This window comes from Tupaia chinensis, unplaced genomic scaffold (genome assembly GCF_000334495.1).
Source record: "Tupaia chinensis unplaced genomic scaffold, TupChi_1.0 Scaffold000521_1, whole genome shotgun sequence".
Taxonomy (NCBI): domain Eukaryota; kingdom Metazoa; phylum Chordata; class Mammalia; order Scandentia; family Tupaiidae; genus Tupaia; species Tupaia belangeri.
In genome coordinates, this window is record NW_006160034.1 from 495,468 (window position 1) to 503,521 (window position 8,054).

Genomic DNA, 8,054 nt, shown 5'->3' on the forward strand with positions numbered 1-8,054 from the left:
CGTGACCATCCCCCCTGGGGGGTGATTTCTCGCTTTCTGTCTCTCTGTCTCTCTCTGTCTGTCTGGTGAGCGCACGCGTCCTATAGCAAAAAGCCTCTCAAAATAAATAAATAAATAAATAAAAATAAAACTGGGTATCCACCTACAGAAAGATGAAACTGGATCCCCATCTTTCACCATTAACAAAAATCAACTCAAATGGATCAAAGATCTGAACCTAAGACCTCAAACTATAAAACACTGGTGGAAAACACTGGGGGAACTGGGAGACATTAGGGTAAACAAAGACTTCTTTTTTTTTTTTGGAGAGGTTTTTGCTATAGGGCACATGTGCTCGCCAGACAGACAGAGAGAGACAGAGAGATAGAAAGCAGGAAATCACCCCCCAGTGGGGATGGCCACACCACAATCCCTTCTCCTCCATTCTCCTCCCGGGATGCGCCCGGCGTGAGTTTAAGCCACCGGGTCCGGGACTCGAACCACGGTCGACTACGTGGGAGTTCAGCGACATAGTCATTACGTTAACTGCTGGTCCCCCAACAAAGACTTCTTAATTAAGACCCTCAAAGCACAGGCAATAACCCCCAAAATAGACAAGTGGGATTACATCAGATTAAGGAATTTCTGCACAGCAAAAGACACAGTAATTTATGTGAATAGACAAACCTCAGAATAGGAAAATATTTCTGTAAATGCCTCAGATAAGGGGCTGACAACCAGAATACACAGGAAACTCAAATGGCTTACTCAAAATAAACGATTAACCCAATTAAAAGATGGGAAAATGAGCTGAACAAAAAACTTTCTAAGGAAGACATACGAACAACCAAAAAGAAATACTCAACATCCCTCATCATAAGGGAGATGCAGATTAAAACCACAATGAGATACCACCTTATCCCTGTCAGAATGGTGAAGATGAAAAATACAAAAAATGACAACTGTTGGCAGGGTTGTAAGGGGAAAGGTTGAAAGAGGAACTCTCCTACACTGTTGGTGGGAATGTAAATTGGTCCAACCACTGTGGAAAACAATATGGACGTTCCTCAAAGACCTACAAATAGAACTACCATATGGTTCAGTAATTCCACTCCTGGGTATCTATGCAAAGGACAGGAGAATGCTTAGTCAGAAAAGCACTTGCACATCAATGTTTATTGCGGCATTATTTATGATTGCTAAGACATGGAACCAACCCAAATGTCCACAAACTGATGAATGGGTTGAAAAAGTGTGACACATATACTGTATGGATACTATTCAGCCATAAAAAAATAAAAAATTAAAAAACAAGACCCTGCCATTTGATAGAAAGTGGTCAAATATGGAAGATTTATTGCTGAGTGAAGCAAGCCAGGCTATGAAAGAGAGACATTATATATCTCCATTTAGTATTTACCGACTGTCCGTACTCTATGGTTTAGACTGAATGATCGGAGGACATAAAAGCATTTAAAATAGTTCTGGACACTGGAGACAGAGTGGAAGGAGGGTGGGAGAGGGGAAGAGTATAGGGAAGGAAATCAGGGAGAAAAATAGAGAGGCAAGACGTTTGTGGTACATAAAAATGAATTTGATGATAACATGCATAGTATTCTCAACTGGACTGGTCTGAGGTGTATTTCATGTTGGGTAAATTCTTTTTTTTTTGGAGAGGTTTTTGTTATAGGGCACGTGCACTCGTCAGACAGAGACAGAGAGACAGAAAGTAAGAAATCACGCTCCCGGGGGGGGACGGCCACGCCGCAATCCCTTCTCGTCCATTCTCCTCTTGGGATCTTGGGCACGCACATACATGTGCCAGGTGTGAGTTTTAAGCCACCGGGTCTGGGACGTGAACCGTGGTCAACTACATGGGAGTCCAGCGACATAGCCATCATGCTAACTGCTGGTCGCATGTTGGGTAAATTATTTTTATAAACCAAATGATTTGTAGCAATCAAATGTATAAAATAATAACAATAAAATTAAATTTAAAAAATTTTTAAAAAGAAAAATAAAATGGAGTGCTGGCTCCATAGCCTAGTGGTTAAGGGAGTGGAGAAAGAAAATCACACTGGGCATATATGCATGTGTGCCCAAGATCCCGGGAGGAGAATGGAGGAGATAAGATTGCAGCATGGCTATCACCCCTAGGGAGTGATTTCTCACTTTCCCTCTCACTATCACCGTCTCTCTGGTAGTGCATGCAATCTATGACAAAATTGCTGACATGGGGTCAAATCCTGGCCCCTCACTCTGTGTATACGTGCCTGAAATCCCAACTCAATGGAGAGATGGAGGAGTTGGGACTATGGCATGAGTGTGCCCTGCAGGGAGTTGCTTTTCCCCTTTCTCTGTCTCTTCTTTCTCTCTGGAGCATGCACGTACCCTGTGGCTACTAAAAACAAACACAATGGGATTACTGTTGACTCCTTTTTCTGAACACAGCCACTACATTAGCAAATTCTGGACTCTATCTTCAAAATACAATCAGGGACCAGTTGCATAGCACAGTAATTAACTGCAGTGCACCAGAAGCTGGATCCTACAAAGCTGGCCATGGTTCACATCCTGCCCCAGGTGGTTTATTTATTTATTTATTTATTTTTTTAAGAATGATGTATTTAACTTTATTCATTCATTTGTTCATTTTAATTTAACCAGAGAGAGACAGAGAGAGAGAGAGCGAAGGAGAAAGAAAGTGAGAAAGCAAGCCACCTGGTCCAGGACTTGAACCACGGTCGGCCATGTGGGAATGTCCAGCGCCTTAACCACTATGCCACCTGCTGGTCCCCTGCCCCAGGTGGTTTGAGGGGCGTGCTGGGCTTGTGTATACATGTGCCCCAGGTCCTGATGGGATGAAGAAAAGAAAGAAGAAGGACTGCAGTGTGACTGTGTCCCATTGGGCTCTCTCTCTCCCTGGTGAGATGACATGCCCTCTGGCAATTAAAGAACACATTAAAATATACATATATATTAAAATTTGTCACTATATCCTTGCATCCAGACCAAGTGCCTCTCACACCCAGAGGACCACTGGCATCTGTTCCTGACAACCATGTCCTGTTTCTACCACTCTCTACTCTGCACTTCCTCTTCCACCTCCCTGGACAGCTACTTCTACCTCTTACAAGTTCTCCAGAGCTGTCTGCAGGTTGCAGAAGAGCACAGCTACGCACATATAATCGACTTAAGAACGACCCTCAATTGTGGAAGGCCGTCCTCTTCAACCCATCGTGAAGCTCTCAGACGGACCTGTGTGGAGCTGTGAGGGAGGAAGGGGACACCTGCTTGGCCAGCCAGACCAGCCCAGTCACCCCTGGTGGTCAGTGGGTTCCCGATGTAGCAGCCTGACCATCCTCCCGTCCTCTCCCATCTTCCTTATTCTACTCCTGCTTCCCCTGCAGTGTACTCTCCACACAGCAGCCAGAGCGTCACTCGTGGTTCAGACCCTCCAGGGCTCCCTCTCTCACACAGAAAAACATCCACAGCCTTTGCCATAGCTACAAGCGCCCACATGACCAGAAGTGGGAAACAAAGTCATTTTCTATAAAGATGGCAGGGACAGGACTGAGCAGGGGACTAGAGGATTTGAATATTCAGTCACTGGAGGTGTGGGGAAGGAAGCTGACGGGCCAAAGGGTTGTGCGACGAGCACCACAGTGGAAACCATTTTTACATTTGTTTTGGTGTTATTATTTTTTGCTAGAAGGCGCATGCATTTGCCTGAGAGAGGCAGAGACGGAGAGAGGAAACCACGCTCCGTGGGGCATGGTCATGCTGCAGTCCCTTCTCCTCCATTTCTCCCTCCTTTTGGGACTTCGGGCATGTACACACATGCATGTTATGTGTTTCTCAAGCTACCAGGTCTGGGACTTGAACCAAGGGATGGGCCGTGTGGGATCTGGCTGCTTTAACCACCAGGCTATGGAGCTGGCCATTTCGGTTACATCTGATCTAATCTATTAATGACCGAGTATTATCTTCACACAGATACTTTTTATTTCTCATTTTGAAGTATTTCCTTATATTACCAGATGATATCAGGACACTTCGATGGCTTTCAAATCATGCTGACCAATTACTTTTCAATGGCTGACCACTGTAAAATATCAACAGGCACTTTTTTTCTCAAGTTTGTTTATTTATCTCTTCCATGAGTAAGAGAGACAGAGAGAGGGACAGAGAAAGCACCTCCCACAGGGTCTTGATGCTACAGTCCACCGCCAGCCTTAGCCAGCCCCAGACCATGGGCATATGCGCACCGGCATACTCAGGGAAGCTTCCAGATGCAAATCAGAACCTGGCCACGTGGGTCAGCCCCCGGAGAGTCATGCTTTCCTGCAGCAACACAGCCCAGGCCCACCAAGCTACTTGTCAACTGAGGGTCTTTATCCTGGTTCCAGAACACTCGGAATATTTATTTGGACAGTCACTCTGGGTAACAGAACAGAAATGCCAACCTGTGTCCACAGAAGTGTGGAGTGTGACAGGAGACCCTCTTCTCAATAAGCTGCGACCTCACAGGGCCACGCCCTCAAGGGCGGAGCCTCATCCAGAGCACGACGGCTCCCAAGGCAATTTCAATTGGGTCGCGACATCCCCAGTTGAACAAGGAGCCTGAAGCCACAGACTTGGCTGAGAGCAGCTTGGCATGGTAAGGCCTAAAGAGTCTGGCAGAGGCTATGAACATCCGCTACGGAAGGGGGCGTCTGCATCCGCCTGAGATTGGTCCCACAGATAAGTCTTCAGGTGCCATGAACGGGGCACAAAGGTAACAAGGAAACAACATACCCTGGACACTAGACTCCGTGAGGGAGAACGGGCACATGAAATACGCAATAGAAACAGACAGGTGGGGGCCAGCAGGTGGTGTTTTGGTTACGGTGCTGGACTCTCACGTGGCCAGCTGCATGGTTTGAGTCCCAGGCCTGGCAGCTTGAAAATCACGCTAGGCGTATGTGCATGCATGCCCGAATTCCTGAGGGGAGAATGGAGGAGAAGGGATTGTGGCATGGCCACCCCCCCGGGGGGGCTGATTTCTCACTTTCCTTCTCTCTTTTTCTACCTGTGCGTCTACCCTGTGGCAAAAACCTAAACAAATAAGAAAGAAACAGACTGGTGGAGGAGGTTGGATGGTGAGGCTGACAGGCATCGAAGGTTCCAGGTTTGCATCTAGAAACCTCTGTGAGCTTCCTGAGCCGTCAGGCATGCGCATGCATCGTTTGGGCTGGCGGAAGCTGTCGGGGGTTAGGGAGCAGAAGATCGTGCCATTGGAGTTCTACTGGGAATGCTCTCTCTCTCTCTCCATCTTTCTGTCTAAGAGAGATGGGCTGGTGGAAACTTCAAATTCTAGAACTAATAGTGACTGTAAAACAATTATTTTTTTAATGAACTATTTTATTTAACTTTATTTATTTTAATTTGACCAGAGAGGGACAGAATGAGTGAGTGAGAGAGAGAGAAAAAGTGAGAAATCAAGCCATCAGGTTTGGGACTCGAACTGCAGTCAGCCATGTGGGAGCCCAGCGCCTGCAACCATCACATCACTCGCTGGCCCCAAAACAATGATGTTTTATTGGGCTTAATTTTTGCATAGAAAAATATGTCATGACTTTCCTGACAACCTAGTACACCAAAGATGGCTGAAGAGAGTCAGAAAGTACAAAAAGTGACATAAATTGAAAAAGAACAAAATAGAACATCTAGAAATAAAACAAAACAAAACAAAACAAAAACCAAAAACCAAAAACCAATAATCATTGCTTAAAATTTAAAAATTCTTGGAAGGGGCCAGCAGGTGGCATGGTGGTTAAGGGCACTGGACTCTCACATGGCCGACTGCAGTTCAAGTCCCAGACCTGGCAGCTTGCTTTCTCCCTCTCCCTCTCTCTGTCTCTCTCTGTTCAAATTTTAAAAATAATAGCGATAATGGTAAATAAAGTTAAATAAAATGATTCTTTTTAAAAAAATTATTGGATGGTGGTGTACCACAGTGGAGTGAAAAATGTTGCTGACAATTCCAAATGGACTTCCTTTTCTTTTTTTCACTTTTTTTTTTTTTGGAGAGGTTTTTGCTATAGGGTGCGTGCGCTCGCCAGACAGACAGAGAGAGACAGAGAGACAGAAAGTGAGAAACCACCCCCCAGGGGGGATGGCCATGCCGCAATCCCTTTTCCTCCATTCTCCTTTTGGGATCTTGGGCACGCACGCACACGCGCCCAGCGTGAGTTTAAGCTACTGGGTACAGGACTCGAACCATGGTCGACTACGTGGGAGTCCAGCGACATAGCCATTACGCTAACTGCTGGTCCCAAAATGGACTTCCTAAAGGACAGCGACAACCACCAGCAGAACTAATACCAAATATGCACAGCAGGTATGTTACTCAACATTGAAGATCAATATGTCTGTACCCTTGATTAGATTATGACATACTGTACCCATGCTGTGAAAACCATACTGCATTCCACAGAGATACACATGATTACATGTAAACAGGAATCAGAATAAAATGAAATTGGAAAGTGAAAAAAAACTGGATGAATAGATTAGTCACAGATAAAGAGAAAATGAAATAGTATAGACATCTTCTAGGTTTGACGTGTTCTGACATTGTTCTGTTCTATTTTATTCTATCTGAAAATTTTAAAGGATGGTTGAGACCTAGCAAAAAGATTTCAGACCCTGTCCATTTTTTTAGAGAGAGAATTTTTTGCTATAGGGCTTGTATGCTCACCAAAGACAGAGAGAGACAGAGAGATAGAAAGTGAGAAATCACCCCCCAGGGGGGATGGCCATGCCACAATCCCTTCTCCTCCATTCTCCTCTCGGGATCTTGGGCATGCACGCACATGTAACCGGTGTGAATTTAAGCTGCTGGGTTGGGGACTCAAATCGCAATCGACTACATGGGAGTCCAGTGACGTAACCATGATGCCATCTGCTGGTCCCACCCCCCTATCTTTTATTTAATATAACTAAATTAAAACATTATTGTACCATTTAATGTAACACTGTCAGGAAAAAATAAACATTAAAAAAAAGCTTGTACAAAACAAAGTTGAGGATTGAAATACAGACCTCTGACAGATCCCTTGGGCACTTGTGTCGAGAGAATAAACCAGATGCAGCTCATTTCAAAATGCCTCCCCTGTGGCTTTCACTCTTGGGCAGGAAGAGGAGTCAGACAAGAAGGAAGGCAAGTTTGGTTTTTATTCTGGAGAACGAAGCCTGGGGCTATAACATTTTCCACAGGGAAAATTTTAAACTAGTGAACAGCCACTTTGCAGGAAGCTTAGTCAAGGCTACTATTGGCATAGAATTAATGGAGTTGGCTAAATCAAAATTATATTTGGAAGGGCTAATTGCTTTCCACTAATTACCAGTTTGACCAGTCTGCAATACAATGAGAAAAATAAGGTCTGTAATTTTTTACATTTTGCTAGGGGGCATGTGTACCAGAAAGAGACAGAGGGAGAGGAGAAAGCACCCACGCCAAGAGAAAATCCTTCTCATCTCTCCCTCTTTCCAAGATTTTGGGCACACACATACACGGGCCTGGCGTGTTTCTCAACCCACCGGGTCCAGGACTTGAACTGCGTGGTCAGCCATGGGGGATCCAGCTGCCTTAATCACCAGACTGTGGAGCCAGTCTTATCACACTTTTCTTAAAGTCAATTTATTTGGGGCTGGTAGGTGGGGTGGTGTTGGTTAAGGGCACTGGACTCCCACATGGCTGACTGTGGTTCAAGTCCCGGACCTGGAAGCTTGCTTTCTCACTCTCTCTCTCTCTCTTTTTCTGTCCCTCTCTGGTCAAATAAAAATAAATAAATAAGTAAAATAAAATAAAATAATTCCTAAAAAAAGTCAATTTATTAATCTAAAAGGACTGACTTTTTAGGAGATATGTTATTTTTTTTTTTTGGAGAGGTTTTCGCTATAGGGTGAGTGTGCTTGCCAGACAGACAGACAGAGAGACAGAAAGCAAGAAATCACTACCCAGGGAGGATGGCCACACTGCAATCCCTTTTCCTCCATTCTCTTCTCAGGATCTTGGGCATGCACGCACA